The 16,162-nt window shown below is 47.7% G+C and overlaps 1 pseudogene across 1 annotated transcript; it reads left to right on the forward strand.

Annotated features, from left to right (window-relative positions):
- Positions 1-7,661: 7,661 nt before the first annotated feature.
- LOC309603876 (olfactory receptor 6M1-like) lies at positions 7,662-10,299 on the forward strand (annotated as a pseudogene). Its single transcript has 2 exons — positions 7,662-7,719; positions 9,376-10,299. The product of its transcript is annotated as an olfactory receptor 6M1-like (transcript).
- Positions 10,300-16,162: the final 5,863 nt, after the last annotated feature.

Consider the following 16,162-nt stretch of genomic DNA (forward strand, 5'->3'; position numbering starts at 1 on the left):
ATTGCTGTCTAGCTCCCTTGAAATGGCAGTCTGCCCGTTGAACAAATTGACTGCCTCCCTCTGGTTTTGTGTCATCCAAAAACTTGATGAGGTCAACCCCGTACACTTCTCAGGTCATTGGTAAAGCTACTAAACAGGAGAGGTCTCAGAGCAGACTCCCAAAGAGTTCTGTTTGTAGCTGGACTTTGGGTAGAGTGTGGACCATTCCCCATTACCCTTTGGGACCACTAATCCAGCCAGTTTTTCATCCAGTCTTGTACACCATGCAGGCCATAAAGTCCCAAGTTGGATACAAGGACTTCTGAGGAGCAGAATGGTCAGAGAGACTCTTTCTCCAGGCCTTGAGACTGAGGTGACACTGGCTACTCAGGGGGTCAAAAGTGCTTTGTCTTCTTCCGAGTCTTCAGCAAAACAAACATCAGGAGATCCTTCTGTTTTATCTCCCTTCAGGCTTACTTCTCTGCTTAGCTACATGGACTCAGTTCAACTCCTCTTGAAGTCTGGAGGATGTCAGAGGCCTGAGGCAATTAATTAACCTAAATGACCCTGATCAGCCTCAGCTGAGGCCTCCATCCACAGTCATGGGCCTAGGAGCTCCAGGCCTTAAGTCCCTACCCTACCCTATGCTGTAGGAGTACTGGTCTCCAGATCGGCCTCTGACTCTCCCATGCCCATGCCCATGCCAGTGTCCATGCCCATGCTCTTGTCTGGCCACAGAGCCCTTTGATCTGGACCCCAACTGCAGCCTGACTTCCTGGCTTGATCTTGGCACTGCCTTATGGCTGTGGGCCTGCTTGGTGATCACTGGACCTGAACCTCACCCTAAGCCAGACTTCCTGGCTTGACTGCAGGCCACCATCTCCTGCTTGCCTTGCTCAGATACTGCAGGGCTGGGGCCTGGCTGGAGAGGCACCTGTGCTGCCAGCCATGGTGTCTCCCTCAGCTCCCGGCTCACCTGCCTGTAGGGAGCAGCTCTGCTCTTGCTGCTCCTTGACAGAGGGGCTCTCTTCTGTCCAAGTATAGACATCTTTATTACAGTACCTGCTCCTGACCTCATCATCTAGCCTCACTTCTGAGTCAGGAGGAAGAAATACTCCCGGAATACCGCCAAAGGTGTTCAGGAAGTATAACTCGTCCCATTTAATGCAGACAGATGAAATCACTCTAGAATCACCTGTTTTCCTCCATGGACCATCTTTCTTCCTCCAGATGAACACATGGTCCTCTTGGCCAATGGAAGAAAAGATTAGAAAGGGGGTGACTTATCAGAGGTGCTCTGCACAGATGAATCCGAAAGCAATAGTCTAAATTAAGGTCAAAGTCTTAGGTCTGAACTTAAACTATTTTAGTATCTAAACGAACATCTAATCTCTAAATTAGGCATCTGATCTCAGGCCCTTTTCTCTGGTCAGTGGAGAGAGATCTGTTAAGTGGTGAGCATAGAGTCACCCACCCTAGGACATGGTGAATCCCAAAAGGAAAACTTTTCCCATGGGTAGCAGAAGGAACCAAGGGGACTGGCTCAGAGAAGGTGATTTAGGAGAGGTTCATCTCAGTTTAAAATGTCCCACAGAAGCCATTTGCAATGAGTCAGTCACATAAATCAAAAGAAGGAGGTACTTTCAAGGTAAAATTTCTCTGAGCGGACTGAAACTGGTTTTGTCTTCATTTCACTGGCAACCCACAGAACATGTACTAGCCTCCTGGCTCTACAAAAGAAAGAACCGGTTTGAAGTGGATCAGCACAGTCCTTTGTTCATTTAATAAAGTCCTCCAAGTGAACTTGGATGCTTCTTTTCTTTATTTATGAGCAATTTCAATTCAGTCACTTAAAAAAATAATGAAATGCATTATTCATCCAGCTCAAGTGCCAGGGAGTTAGATAGTCATTGAGGGGATTCTTCGGCACATAAGGAAGTGTGGTATTTACTGTTCACGTCCATTAGAGGGAGGACAGCCTGGTCCTCAGGCCATGCTGCTCATAGTGCATAACTACTATGCCTCCTGGGTCTCATCTGGCCTATGAGGATTCCCTCTCTACGAGAAAGACATCGAGGTGCTGGAACATGTCCAAAGGGCAACGAAGCTGGTGAAGGGTCTAGAGAACAAGTCTTCTGAGGGGCGGCTGAGGGAGCTGGGGTTGTTTAGTCTGGAGAAAAGGAGGCCGAGGGGAGACCTTATTGCGCTCTACAACTACCTGAAAGGAGGCTGTAGCGAGGTGGGTGTCAGTCTCTTTTCCCAAGTAGCAAGCGATAGGATGAGAAGAAAACGGCCTCAAGTTGAGCCAGGGCAGGTTTAGACTGGATATTAGGAAAAATTTCTTCACCGAAAGGGTTATCAAGCATTGGAACAGGCTACCCAGGGAAGTGGTTGAGTCTCCATCCCTGGAGGTATTTAAAAGATGTGTAGATGTGGTGCTTAGGGACATGGTTTAGTGGTGGGCTTGGTAGTGTTAGGTTTACGGTTGGACTCAATCATCTTAAGGATCTTTTCCAACCTAAACGATTCTAGGATTCTATGGTTCTATGATTCCCTGGAGCCCAGAGACGTAGTCCTATATGTCTGTGTTTCTTCCACTCAGAGTACATGAAATCAAGTGAGGGCTGTAACGTGTGCTTTGTTGTGTTTTGTAGGCAAACAGTAAGGAGGTTCTGTGCACATGTATGGCATGAAATCGAGTTTGGCGTCTGCACAGAGTGGAGGATGCAGCACCAGGCATGGTCTTGTTCATACGCCTTAAAAGGAGTAACTCCTGGAGTGATCTGTGCCTTAACTTTAAGGAGCACTTTCCTGAATGAACTATGCCCACAGCTTCACCAGGACATTTCCCCTGTGTGAATGAGATGAATAAGGTGAACAGTCTGGAGAACATGCCATTAGAGCAACACAAGGACCTCAGATATTTGCTGCATAGAGGCACCAGTGAAGAGTCTGTCAAGCCTAAGTTATCTACCCAATAATACCAGAGCTATTGGTGCACAAGTGACTTTGGGGAGGATTTATCACAGTAACATGCCTAAGGCAGCTCAGCTAAATCATCACCTGTGATTCCAGAACCTCTTCAGTGAAGAAGCATTGACGGCACTCTGCCAGCTTGGATGGGATAGGATTCATCCCACTAACTTAGGCATTTAAGACTACACTCATCCATCTTAGTTTTCTGTATTAGGAACACATGTGCCAGCTTGATGTAATGATCTATGTATCGCAGTGTTTCCATGGCTTGGGAGGGAAGTTATTTAAAGAACACAAGAAAACTCTCTCAGATCAAAGGCAAAAAAGCATGTCTCACATAGAATGACAATCCCATATTTTCATTTACATGAATGAGCAAATCCTGGTTTTGATTCTCTTTCCAAAAGAGCATATTTTTCTTGCAAACCATGAGTGAAAACTAATCCAGGAAAATTACAAAATGGCAACACTGTGACAGGGATTAGAGAAGAGGAGATGCTTCTGTTTAATTTTGGAGAGACCTTAAGGTACAGTTGTAATCCTCATGTCTTCAAAGGATGGCCCCAGCTGAGCAAGGGTCCCTCACTGGCGCAAATTGCCACACATTGCCCAGCATGTGGCGCAGTGCACCTGGCATTACATAGTGAAAGATTAAGTTGCCAAGTCTATGCTAAGTACCCTTCTCCTGAAGACCATTATAGGAGGAGATGATATCACCCTTGAGAGTGCTGATTCCTCCCCACTATCAAAGAAGGCCAGCCAATGAACTCATCAGAGACAAACAGGGAGAAGACAAACATTCTCAGTGTCGTCCTTGTAGTGAGGGGCCCAAAACTGAACACAGTACTTGAGGTGTGGCCTCACCAGTGCCAAGTACAGGGGGACAATCCCTCAGTCCTGCTGGCCACACTATTTCTCATGCAAGCCAGGGTGCTAGTGGCCTCCTTGGCCAGCTGGGCACAGTGCTGGCTCATCTTCAGCTGGCTGTTGACCAACACCCCCAGGTCCTTTTCTGCTAGGCAGCTCTCCAGCCACTCCTCCCTGAGCCTGTAACATTGCATGGGGTTGTTGTGACCGAAGTGCAGGACCCGGCACTGAGCCTTGTTGAACGTCATAGAGTTGGCCTCGGCCCATCGATCCAGCCTGTCCAGACCCCTCTGTTGAGCCTTCCTACCCTCCAGCAGATCAACACTCCTGCCCAACTTGGTGTCATCTGTAAACTTACTGAGGGTGCACTCAATGCCCTCATCCAGACCATTGATAAAGATATTGAACAAAACTGGCCTCAGTACTGAGCCCTGGGAAACACCACTTGTGACCGGCCGTCAACTGGATTGAACTCCATTCACCACAACTCTTTGGGCCTGGTCATCCAGCCAGATTTTACCCAGCAAAGAGTATGCCTGTCCAAGCCATGAGCAGCGAGTTTCTCCAGGAGAATGCTGTGGGAAACAGTGTCAAAGGCTTTACTAAAATCCAGGGAAACAACAACCACAGCCTTCCCCTCATCCACTAAGCGGGTCATCTTGTCATAGAAGGAGATCAGGTCAGTCAAGCAGGACTTGCCTTTGATAAAGCCATCTTGGCTGGGCCTGATCACCTGGTTGTCCTCTACGTGCTGTATGATGGCACTCAAGATATAATCTGCTCCATAACCTTCCCTGGCATCGAGGTCAGACTGACAGGCCTATAGTTCTCCAGATCCTCCTTCTGGCCCTTCCTGTGGATGGGCATCTGTACTGGTTTTGGCTGGGACAGAGGTAATTTTCTTCATCGTAGTGTCCTGGTTTCATCTGGGATAGAGCTAATTTTCTTCCTAGTAGCTGGTACAGTGCTGTGTTTTGGATTTAGGACAAGAATAATAGTGATAACAGAGTGATGGTTTAGTTGTTCCTGAGTAGTGTTTATACTAGTCAAGGACTTTTCAGCTTCCCATGCTCTGCCAGGTGCACAAGAAGCTGGGAGGGAGCACAGCCAGGACAGCTGACCCAGACTGGCCCAAGGGCTATTCCATACCATATGATGTCATGCTCAGTATGCAAGCTGGGGGAAGAAGAAGGAAGGGGGGGACATTCGGAGTGATGGCGTTTGTCTTCCCAAGTAACCGTTATGCGTGATGGAGCCCTGCTTTCCTGGAGATGGCTGAACACCTGCCTGACGATGGGAAGGAGTGAATGAATTCCTTTTTGCTTTGCTTGTGTGTGCGGCTTTTGCTTTGCCTATTAAACTGTCTTTATCTCAACCTACGAGTTTTCTCACTTTTACTCTTCTGATTCTCTCCCCCATCCCACTGGGGGGGAGTGAGTGAGCGGCAGTGTGGTGCTTAGTTGCTGGCTGGGGTTAAACCACGACAAGTAGCTAGTATGGGGCTCTGTTTTGGATTTGTGCTGGAAAGAGTGTTGATAACAACGGGATGTTTTTGATACTGCTGAGCAGTGCTTATACAGAGTCAAGGCCTTTTCTGCTTCTCACCCCACCCCACGAGTGAGCAGGCTGGGGGTGCACAAGAAGTTGGGAGGGGCCACAGCTGGGACAGCTGACCCCAGCTGACCAAAGGGATATTCCATACCTTGTGACATCATACTCAGCAATAAACCAGGGGGAGGCTGGCGGTGGGGGGCCGCTTCTCAGGGACTAACTGGGCATCTGTCGGTGAGCAATTGTTTTCATTTGCATCACTAGTTTTTCTTGGGTTTTATTTTTCTCTCTCTTTTATTTTTTTCCTCTTTTCCTTAGAATTCTTGTAAAAATTTCTTTTTAATTATTACACTGTTTTTATCTCCACCCACAAGTTTCTTTCTCACTTTTTCCCTTCCAGTTCTACCCCCATCCCACTGGGGGAGAGTGAGCAAGCGGCCGTGTGGTACTTAGTTGCTGGCCAGGGTTAAAGCATGACACCTACCAACGGTTTGAGTGGAGAAACATTGCTCAGAGGATCTTCTCAATTTGTCCTGGCATATTTTATATCTCTACTTCTGCCTCTCTGACTTTTTTTCTTCCTCAGCCTCTGCTTTGAAGAGCTCTCCAAGGGAAAGATTAACTGAATCATGGAATTATGCAGGTTGGAAGAGTCTCCTTTGCAAGGGTCCTGGCAGTGGTGTCTTCCACTGGATCAGGTGAGACTCCCCTTACAACTGTTCTACTGAATTCATACAATCCAGCTGGCCTGTTGACCTGTGTGTCCTCTCTGGCATGTGCAAGCATCATAAGTAATTACTTGACTCAATTTTATTCTGTTTTGCAGCAGGAGCTGCTACAGGGATCTCGGAAACAGTCAGATTCTCTACCCAGGATGTTAATCCCCACATTTATGCACAGGAATTGGTCTAGGCACAGCAGGATCTGCATTCTCTACGACTGTCTGGAAATCCCACCTGGAGAGGTCCCACACCAGTCAGTCCAACAGTTAATTTTGAAGGAGACTCATTTTGGCTCATTTTGGAGGAGGTTAATTTTGAAGGTGGTTGACTGAACTCAGCCACTTGGTTTCAAGTTGAAGCACTGTCTCAGACCACTCTCTCCTCTCATTGATGTGGATGATGAGATGGGAGAGTCCCTGGACCACCCAGGGGATTAATGACTGAAGTGTTCTGGTTGCACACCGGCACAGGCCTGATACCCAGCTACACTACCATTCGAAATGTAATGTAATTCGCACAGCTTTTGCCAGAAATACCAGTTCTTAGCTAGCAGTCCAGAATACCCATGCAAACCAGCAAGGCTGGAGAGGCATTTACTGTGTCTGAAGCTAAGGGGGCTGCATCCATATTTGTTTCATGTCATTGGATAAAAACACAGAGAAAAGCAGAATCCCTACAGAGTGCAGTTGCGGTCTCCCATTTCAAGAAGGAAGAGGAAACCTAAGAAAAGCAAAGGGAATGCTGACAAAGGTAACAAGATGAATTTCACCAAGCACAATATTAGTTACCCTTGCCACACCTTCAACTGACCGGGTACCAAAATGGATCCTCACAACCACACCGGAGCAAGAATATTTTTCCTGAAGGCCTTTTCAGTCCTTCAAGAGCTGAAAATCCTCCTCTTCACACCACTGCTGGTGATTTATCTGCTCGCTGTCATGGGGAATGCAGTCACCATTGCCATCCTTTGGCTCCACCACTAGTGCCACACCCCCAGGCATCCCTTCCGCAGCACCTTGTCCTTCTTGCATACTTGGTTCACTCTGGTCATTCCCCCTAACATGTTTGTCAGTCTCATGGTGGAGATTAAGATATCTCTGCGGCTGCTTACAAGTCTCTTCTTCTCCGTCAGCACAGCTGAGTTTAACCTATGTGTTGTGATGTGTTTCGATTGCTGCAGGGCCATTTGCAGCCCCTCACACGTCTCTGTCCTTACCAGCTCCTGGGTGTGCTCCATGCTCATCTTTAGCTGCTGGGGAACGGCATCTCTCTCCACGCTCAGCCCCACCATCCTGTATGCCATTAGACCCTCTGTGCCCACTGTAGAGACTGCTTCTTCTGCGGCATCATCCCTTTGCTGAGAGCAGCCCGCATGGGCACCAGCTACTATGAAACATGAGAGTTGCGCTCTTCTCTGCTGTGTTGCTGAGCTCCTTCACACTGACCTCTGTGGTTTATGCCTACATTATACGCACCGTCCTGAGGATAACCTCTGTGCAAAGGCACACTAAGGCCTTCTTCACCTGGCTATCCTTCACCTGCATACCCTATCTTTCTTCACTCACTATGGCATATGCCGGCCGCATGCTTGACGATGCGGGGCCTGAAGAAAAGCTGCTTTGTTGTAAGCTGCCTGGAAATTTGCAGGTTCCCCTAGGAAAGTGCATTCAGGAGAAGAACAATTTTGGAGAATTGAGGTGTCACCCAGGAGAGTAAGAAGACACAACCCTTTGAGTGTTTAAACTGACCCAGAAAATGGACACTGTGACTGTCCCCTCTCATTCACTGATTCACTACGCTCATACTGCTGTAGGTGACTGAGCTTGAGCTTTTGCTCAAATACAGCCAGTGGTTTAATCTCAGAAAATGGGTGCAGAGCTTCCCCTATGCCAGACTAGAGGCAAAGAACAAGCCGGGCATTTGGGATCTAAGACTAGCCTGAGCCCCAAGCTAAAATGTCAGTGCAAACACGGAGCACTGCCCTTTACTGATCTTCCCATTTTACTCCTTGTGGAAGTGCTACCCATTCTGGCCTGGGACAGAGCCTAAGGGGACAACACAGCCTGTGGAGAAGATCTGTTTCACTGCTTCAAACCCACCATCTCCTCCTCTCCCTCTCCTTCCCTTGCACTTGGAATCATCCTACTTTGGCAGTCATCTGCTCTGCTCCTTTCCATGTCTAAAAACAAATATAAAGATGAAGGGAAAAACATCAGTCTTTATTGCATATAGTTTTCTTGTGCTTCCTTCTCTTAGATGTCTATTTTGACATTAAAAAAAACAAACAACCTTAATAAATGACTGATTTGAGACTTGAATAGTGAGTTTCATCTACTTGGCTGCAGGTGCCTGTGAGAACTGGTTTTCCCCAGGCTCCCTCTAGAGTCAATGGAAACAAGAGAAAACGCTAGAGGCTGATTCCTCCCAACCTATAACTGGCATGCAAAAGAAAGGTTACAAATCCCTTCCAGATGCTCTTCTCTTGCTCTGCGTTTAGGTCAGGACATTTGATAGCAATAGCAATGAGCAACTCTTTGGAAACAAGCGTGTTTCAGTGCAGACGGATGTCAGATGAGACTGTGACAGGCTGTGTGGAGTCATCATACCTTTCAGTCATTATTTAGAGTACGAAAGAAGACAAGTTATACTTGGTCCCTATTCCAGCCCCTCCCCCTTTCCTGAAGAAACAGAGAGCAAGAAGGTGTGGAAGGAAGCAGGGGATTACAAAAGAGATACTAGATATTACTTATTTTGAAAACAAGAGATTCTCAAGGATTCCTAGTGCAAAAAGGCAAGTACTACTGAAAAGTAGAAAGAATTGCTTTCAACATATGTATTTCATTTCATTTCATTTGATGGTTTAGCATTTGTGCAACAGAAGAGATGAGTTTGGCACATAGGTGTGACAGATGTTTGCAATAGGTCTGAGTGAATGTGGAATTTGCCAGGAATGGGGTGAAATAGCTCGCAGCCTCTTTAAAATCTTCTGTTCTGGAGAAAGAATCCTTTGGGAGTGTTTGAGAAAGGTAGAAAGATGACAACAAATTCTCTGAGGACTCGAACTGAAATGTAAACCAGAAAAAACAGGGGGTGAGAAAGGCTTGAAGGACTCTCTCTCTCTCTGTGCTCTATAGGAGGAAGACTGCAAGCAAGGAAAGAAGCAGAGAAGGAAGGATTCCTTTCATCCAGACTGTGAAATAATCACACTTGGGTTTTGCCATCTTCCTGTCTCGGCAGGGTGAACTGAAATTCAGCATGGGAGCAGAAAATGAAACTGCAGTTACTGAGTTCATCCTAGAGGGTTTCTCAGGGCTTGATCAAAGCCTACAGCTATTTCTCTCTCTGCTCCTTCTGCTCATATACCTGACAACAGTGATGGGGAACACAACCATCATTTTCCTCGTGTGTGTGTATCACCGCCTGCAAACCCCCATGTACTTTTTCATCAGCAATCTGGCCTTCCTGGAAATCTGGTTCACATCCTCCACAAGCGTCAAATTGTTTGTGATCCTGAGTTCTGGTAGGAGGACAATCTCACTAAGCAGCTGCTTTGCCCAGTCCTGTTTCAATTTTGCCCTGGGCTGTACAGAGTTGGTTCTACTTGTCGCCATGTCCTTTGACCGCTACGTTGCCATCTGCCAGCCTTTGCGTTATGCTGCCATCATGAAGCCTCAGCTCTGCATCCACCTGGTTGTTGCTGCTTGGGTCATAGGCATCACAGTCTTGAGTTACCATCTGGTCTTCCTCTACAAGCTGACTTTCTGTGGCTCGAACAAGATCCACCATTTTTTTTTGTGACAACTCCCCCTTGTTCACATTGTCCTGCTCTGACCCCAGCCTGCTTTGGAAAACAGACTCTGTTTTCTTATCGTTTATCCTACTGGGTTCCTTATGTTTAACTCTGGCATTTTACATGGGCATCCTTTTCTGTATTCTGCACCTGCCAGCAGCCGCTGGGAGGAAAAAAGCTTTTACTACGTGTTCTTCCCACCTCACCACCTTGGCCATTGCATATGGGACCTGCATTGCTCTCTATGTGCGTCCTTCCAGAGATGTTTCCTTGGAGACAAACAGAATTGTGGCTTTGCTGAACACTGTCCTGTACCCACTCTTAAATCCATTCATCTACAGTCTTAGAAACAAGACTGTGCTACTGGCCCTGAACGAAGCCATTGCCCGTGCAACAACACAGCTTTTCCCCTAATCCTGATGCATTTCTGGACAGCAATTCCAATGAGCTGCTATGTTAAATATGCTAAATAATACCAGTGCATAGGTATGTAACCTGCAAATACCGATGCCTCAGGAGATGCATGTTCTTGTTGGGTTGTCTTAGGTTAAGTGAGAAGAAGCTCATCTGCACACGCAAAGAAGGCACTACCAATGGCAGGAGGAGTAACCCAGTCAATACCCTGCCCCAGCTGCTCCCAGAGCCATCACAGGAGAGCCACCAGCTCATCAAGAGCCCATCTCCACAAAGCGAGAAGAGCACAGAGGCACCGTGGCAGGTGGGAACCCAAATGACGGGCTCCTGAGGAAGGAACATCTTGTCCCAGCTCCTTCCAGGGCTAACCTGGGAGAGCCGTCAGCCCCGTTGTCCAGGTGTGAAACCCACCAAGAGGAGTCACTGTGAGCAGCTCTCTGGATCACCATTTGGACTAAGGGAATTGTTGCCTAGGGGCATAGGACACATTATGGGACGGAGGGGAAGAGCATTTTTGGATTACACAGGACTTTATTATGGGAAGTTTAGGGGAGGACCCCGACCAGTGCAGTCTGCCCTGTCTTCTCATTAAACTTAATTTCTAGCTCATTCCTGTGGGGGGGGAATCTCTCTTCTGCGTGAACATGTGAGCACAGGGGGATGAGTGCAGCAACTGGAGAAGGACCAGGGGGTCAGACAGCCCGTATGTCATTAGTGCCAGCAATTGAGAGACCGGAGTGACTGGACTTAAGAGTTTGTGCGTCTGTCTGTCTGTCTGTCTGTGTGTGTTTGTGTGACTGGGGTGGTCTGTAGCAGCATCTGGAATGGGGTTGCAACCTCAGAGGCTCGTGCACCTGGGGAGGCTGGTATCCAGGGCAGCTACTGAGGAGACCGAGCATCTGAGCCCAGCTGCTGGAGGGATCCACCCTGTAAAAGGTATATATATATAGATTAGAACAGAACAGAACAGAACGGAATAGAATAGAACAGAATAGTTCAGTTGGAAGGGACCTACAAGGATCATCTTGTCCAAATACCTGGCCACTTCAGGTCTGACCAAAAGATAAATCATGTTATTAAGGGCATTGTCCAAATGCCTCTTAAACACTGACACGCATGGGGCATCGACCACCTCTCTAGGAAGCCTGTTCCAGCGTTTGACCACCCTCTTGGTAAAGCAATGCTTCCTAATGTCCAGTCTAAACCTCCCCTGGTGCAGCTTTGAACCATTTCCCCGTGTCCTGTCCCTGGATCCCAGGTTGAAGCAATCAACACCTCCCTCTCCACTTCCCCTCCTCAGGAAGCTGTAGAGAGCAATGAGGTCACCCCTCTGCCTCCTTTTCTCCAAACTAGACAAGCCCAGTGTCCTCAGGAGCTCCTCAGAGGACATTTCTTCCAGCCCTTTCACCAGCTTTGTTGCCGTCCTCTGGACGCATTCAAGTACATCCTTCTTCAGTTGTGGGGCCCAGAACTGCACACAGTACTCCAAGTGAGTCTGCACCACTGCTAAATACAGCGGGATAATCCCCTGTCCTGGTTTCAGCTGGGATAGAATTAATTTTCTTCCTAGTACTTGGTGTAGTGCCGTGGTTTGGATTTAGGATGAGAATAATGTTGATAACACACTGATGGTTTACTTGCTGCTAAGCAGTGGTTATACTAGTCAAGTGCTTTTCAGCTTCCCATGCTCTGCCAGGTGCACAAGAAGCTGGGAGGGGGCACAGCCAGGACAGCTGACCCAGGCTGGCCACAGGGCTATTCCATACCATGTGACGTCATGCTCAGTATATAAGGTGGAGGGAATTTGCCGGGGGAAAGCGATCGCTGCTCGGGGATGGTCTGGGCATCGGTCAGCAGGTGGTGATTGTGCATCACTTGTTTTGTGTATTATTATTATTTATTATTTATTATTAGTAGTAGTAGTATTACTATTATTACTATTATTACTATTATTACTATTATTATTTCCCCTTCCTCTGTGGTCATATTAAACTGTCTTTGTCTCAACCAATGGGTTTTACTTTCTTTTTCTGATTCTCTCCCCCATCCCACTGTGGGAGGGAGGGTGAGCAAGCGGCTGGGTGGTGCTTAGTTTCCGACTGGGGTTAAACCACAACATCCCCTCTTTTGAGCCCCTCGTTATACTGCACCCCAGGGTGCGGTTTGCCCTCTTGGCTGCCAGGGCACACTGCTGACTCCTGTTGAGCCCCCTGCCAGCCAGCACCCCCAGATCCCTCTCTGCAGGGCTGCTCTCCAGCCACTCCCCTCCCAGTCTATACTTGTGCCCGGCATTATTTCATCCAAGGTGCAGAATCCGGCATTTGTTCTTGCTGAACATGGTGAGAGTTGCCTCCTCTGGGTCATGGATACAGCTGTCAGACTGCACAGGGCCCAGGAGTGTTCCCTGTGCTGCCCCATGATGCCCCAGTATGTCCCACTGGCCTCCAGGTAGGGTATGACCCCTTCACCACTGCTCTCTCAGCCTCATCCTCCAACTGGTGTTTCACCCATCTGTTTGTGTGCCCTTCCAGAACGTAATGTCCTAACTTGGGTACAAGAATAGTGAGAGAGAACATGTCACAAATCTTGCTGAAGTTGAGGTGACCAACATCCACTCTTGTCCCCTCATGCACAAATGCAGTTACTTCATCATGAAGGCAGTCAGCCTGGTGAGGCATGCTTTACCCTTTGAAAGTCCATGCTGACTGCTTTTGGACACATTCTTCTCTTTAAAGGTCCTAGAAATACCACCCAAGAGATATTGATGGCTTACTCCTCACCAAAGTGAGCTTGTACAGCCTGGGGTTCCCTGGGTTGCTCCTTTGGCTTCTTTCAGAGATGGGTGCAACATTGCTTTGTCCTCGCTCACAAGAGACCTCTACCAATCCCATGACCTTTCCAAAGGGATATTCCACAGAAATATCAGTCTTCCCCTGTAACTTCATTACCACTATTCTGCCTGTTATATTCTGTATTTAATTTCTCTAATCGTTCGTGTATTTTCACCTGTCCTGATACAATAAGTAAGTCATCTTATTTTCAATTTCCTGATACAATAAAGTCATCTTACCAGTAGACTGTCTAGACAAAGGCCCTTTCCATTATTCTCCAGTTTTCTCCTCCCCTTACTTTTTGTTCATTCAAATACCTTTCAGCTATGCTGCTGCTTTGGGTTTCCGGGAGTTAAAGCTTACCTGTCTTTCAGTAGGACAATTGCCTTTGTAGCAGACTCTTCTCTTATGTTTATCTCTACCTTTCTGTAGCTATCTATGTAAAACATTTCTCATAAGATTATCCCTTGTAGAAAGGCAACCTCATTAAAGGTAGCTTGTAAGCAGCATATGCTTGAAGAGTGTATTGTATTGTTTATGAAACTTTATCATGCTTTACTTTGCTTGCAAATAGGAAAAATCCTTCTCTGCCTGTGTGCAGCCGGTTGTCTAAGGAGATGAGGTGGGAGATGGCGCGATGGAGCTGTAACACCCAGTTGCAGACTTCAGTGGAGAAATCTGATGTAAGGAAAAGTGATGTTCTTGCAGCCTTTCAGTACTTAAAGGTAAAGTACCAAAGCTCAAAGCTCAAAGCTCAAGGACAATAAAAAGGGCTTTTTAAAATATCTAAATAGCAAAAGGCAGGCAGGAAATAACATTGGCCCATTACTTGATGAGCAGGGTCACCTCACAAACAGGGACATCGACAAAGCAGAGACGTTTCATGCTTTCTTTGCCTCCGTCTTCAACACCGATGAAGTGTTCTCTGGGCTAGAGAACCATGACTGCAAGAACGACAAACTCCCAACCAACCCTGAACTTGTGTGGGATTTGCTGCTCCAGCTGGATAAGTTAATGGGGCCGGACGGGATTCATCCGAGGGTACTTAAAGAGCTGGCTGATGTCGTAGCGAGACCTCTCTCAATGATTTTTCAATCCTCTTGGGAATCTGGGGAGGTCCCAGTTGACTGGAAGCTGGCAAACGTTGTCCCAGTCTTCAAGATGGGCAACAGGGATGACCCTGGTAGCTACAGGCCTGTCAGTCTCACCTCTGTGCCTGGCAAAATGAGGGAGAAAATTCTTCTGGGAGTTATTGAAAAACACCTGAAAGACAACGCAGCCATTGGTCCCAGCCAGCACGGGTTCACAGGGAGAAAGCCCTGCTTGACAAACTTGATTTCCTCCTATGACAACGTTACCCACCTAGCTGACCAAGGGAAGCCAGTTGATGTCATCTTTTTGGACTTCAGTAAAGCCTTTGATACCGTCTCTCACAGTATCCTCCTGGACAAAATGTCCAGCATACAGCTGGATAAACACCTAATGCAATGGGTGAGCAATTGGCTGATGGGTCAGGCTCAAAGGGTTACAGTAAATGGAGTTACATCGGGCTGGCGACCAGTCACTAGTGGGGTTCCCCAGGGATCTATGTTGGGGCCAGTGCTCTTTAATGTCTTCATAAATGACTTGGATGCAGGACTCGAAGGTTTGTTATCAAAGTTTGCCGATGACACAAAATTGGGAGGAGCCGTTGACACTCTTGAGGGCAGAGAGGCCCTGCAGAGGGATCTGGACAAATCAGAGAGCTGGGCAATCCCCAAGTGTATGAAGTTTAACAAGGGCAAGTGCCAGATTTTGCACTAGGGACATGGCGACCCTGGATGTACATACAGACTGGGGAATGAGAGACTGGAGAGCAGCCCCGTGGAGAGGGATCTGGGGGTTCTGGTCAACGGCAAGTTGAACATGAGCCAACAGTGTGCCCTGGCAGCCAGGAGGGCCAACCGTGTCCTGGGGTGCATCAAGCACTGCATTGCCAGCCAGTCGAGGGAGGAGATTGTCCCGCTCTGCTCTGCACTGGTGCAGCCTCACCTTGAGTACTGTGTGCAGTGTTGGGTGCCACAGTACAAAAAAAACCCCAAAGCTACTGAAGAGTGTCCAGAGGAAAGCCACAAAGATGGTAAAGGGTTTAGAGGGGAAGGTGTATGAGGAGCGGCTGAAGTCACTTGGTCTGTTCAGCCTGGAGAAGAGGAGACTGAGGGGAGACCTCACCACGGTCTACAGCTTCCTCACGAGGGAAGGAGGAGGGGCAGGTGCTGATCTCTTCTCCCTGATGACCAATGATAGGACCCGAGGGAACGGCAGGAAGATATGCCAGGGGAGGTTTAGGTTGGACATTAGGAAAAGATTCTTTACCCAGAGGGTGGTGGAGCACTGGAACAGGCTGACCCTGCAGGCAGTCACATCGCCAAGCCTGACAACATTCAAGAAGCATTTGGACAACACCCTCAGACATAGGGTGTGAATTTTGGGGTTGTCCGATGCAGGGACAGGAGTGGGACTCAATGATCCTTGTGGGTCCCTTCCAACTCAGGACATTCTATGATTCTATGATTCTATGATTCTTATAAGATAGATGAGGACAGACTTTTTAGCAGGGCCTTTTGCAATAGGACAAGGGGTAATGGTTTTAAACTAAACGAGGCTAGCTTTAGACTAGATATAAGGAAGAAATTTTTTACAATGAGCATGGTGAGACACTGGAACAGGTTGCCCAGGCGGTAGATGCCCCATCTCTGGAAACATTCAAGGACAGGTTGGACGGGGCTCTAAGCAACCTGATCTAGTTGAAGATGTCCCTGCTCAGTGCAGGGGGGTTGGACTAGATGACCTTTAAAGGTCCCTTCCAACCCAAAGCATTCCAGGATTCTATGATTCTATGAAAAGGTGAATCAAGTCAGTTTGCAGAGGTGAAAGCCATCCAGCTGGCTTTGGATATTGCTGAAGGAGAAAAATGGCCAATGCTCTATCTCTATACTGACTCATGCATGGTGGCAAATGGCCTGTGGGCGTGGTTGCAGTAATGGAAGCAC

Source organism: Platalea leucorodia (genome assembly GCF_965183815.1).
Source record: "Platalea leucorodia genome assembly, contig: HAP1_HAP1_SCAFFOLD_229, whole genome shotgun sequence".
In the NCBI taxonomy this organism is placed as follows: Eukaryota; Metazoa; Chordata; class Aves; order Pelecaniformes; family Threskiornithidae; genus Platalea; species Platalea leucorodia.